This window comes from Chiloscyllium plagiosum, unplaced genomic scaffold (genome assembly GCF_004010195.1).
Source record: "Chiloscyllium plagiosum isolate BGI_BamShark_2017 unplaced genomic scaffold, ASM401019v2 scaf_7372, whole genome shotgun sequence".
NCBI lineage: Eukaryota > Metazoa > Chordata > Chondrichthyes > Orectolobiformes > Hemiscylliidae > Chiloscyllium > Chiloscyllium plagiosum.
This window is the reverse complement of record NW_025213863.1, coordinates 13,653-15,351: the sequence shown is the minus strand read 5'-3', so window position 1 is coordinate 15,351 and position 1,699 is coordinate 13,653.

Here is a 1,699-nt window from a genome sequence, read left to right as displayed (position 1 = left end):
CCCTTCCTATCCCTGTCCCCATCCACCTTTTCAATGCTGTCATTGTACCAGCCTCCACCCCTTCCTCTGGCAGCTCATTCCACACACGCACCACCCTCTGGGTGAGAAAGTTACTCCTCAGCTCCCCTTCCCCTCTCACCCTAAACCTACGCCCCTCTAGTTTGGGACTCCCCCACCCCAGGGGGGAAAAGACCTTGTCTATTTACCCCTATCCACGCCCCCTCATGGTTTTATAAACCAGGTAACCCCCTCAGCCTCCGACGCTCCGGGGAAAACAGCCCCGGCCTGTCCAGCCTCTCCCTAAAGCTCAAACCCTCCAACATCCTGGTAAATCTTTGCCGAACCCTGTTGAGTTTCAGGGCTGGAAGCTATTGGAAGGCAGAGCCTGGGGGGATTCTCTCAGTCTCGCTTCCTCGCCACCTTCAATTAAAGTCGTTGCCTCGAAGCCAGGCTGTTTGTCTCTCCGGCCTGTTCCCCCGCCCCCCCCCTGCGTTCAGGAGCTATTGGAAGGCAGAGCCTGGGGGGATTCTCTCAGTCTCGCTTCCTCGCCACCTTCAATTAAAGTCGTTGCCTCGAAGCCAGGCTGTTTGTCTCTCCGGCCTGTTCCCCCGCCCCCCCCCTGCGTTCAGGAGCTCAATGCCTGGTCCCAGAGCCACCTTGTGCCTGATGTTGGTCAAACACCGGGAGTTGGCATCTGGGTGAGGGGAGTGGGCGTCTCAATCCTCCTCCCTGGGCAATACCCGGGCTACGGCTGGCAAGACGAGAGTGACATCCGTGCCGCAATAAATGCCAGACATCGCCGACGAGAGACCATCTCGTACCCGGCCCCTTGACATCACTGAATCCCCACCTCAGCCCCTCCCCCCGCCTGCCACCCACCATCAACGCCCTGGGGATCACCATCGATCAGTAACTCAACCGGGCCATCTCCCGTAAGAGACAATCTAACCATCGCCCCCTTGACATCACTGAATCCCCCTCCCCCACTATCAACATCCTGGGGGTTATCATTGAGAGAGAATCTAACCATCAGCCCATCGACGTTCAATGGTGTTACCGTCACTGAATCCCCCCTCCCCCCAACTATCAACATCCTGGGGGTTCCCATTGAGAGAGAATCTAACCATCAGCCCATCGACGTTCAATGGTGTTACCGTCACTGAATCCTCCCTCCCCCCAACTATCAACATCCTGGGAGTTCCCACTGAGAGAGAATCTAACCATCAGCCCATTGACGTTCAATGGCGTTACCATCACTGAATCCCCCTCCCCTACTATCAACATCCTGGGGGTTACCATTGAGAGAGAGAATCTAACCATTGCCCCCTTGATGTTCAATGGCGTTACTGTCACTGAATCCCCCCTCCCCCCAACTATCAACATCCTGGGGGTTCCCATTGAGAGAGATTCTAACCATCAGCCCATCGACGTTCAATGGTGTTACCATCACTGAATCTCCCTCCCCCACGATCAACATCCTGGGGGTTACCATTGAGAGGAATCTGACCATCGCCCCGTTGACATTCAATGGTGTTACCATCACTGAATCCCCCTCCCCTACTATCAACATCCTGGGGGTTACCATTGAGAGAGAATCTAACCATCGCCCCCTTGATGTTCAATGGCGTTACCGTCACTGAATCCCTCCTCCCCCACCACCAACATCCTGGGGGTTACCATTGAGAGAGAATCTAACCAT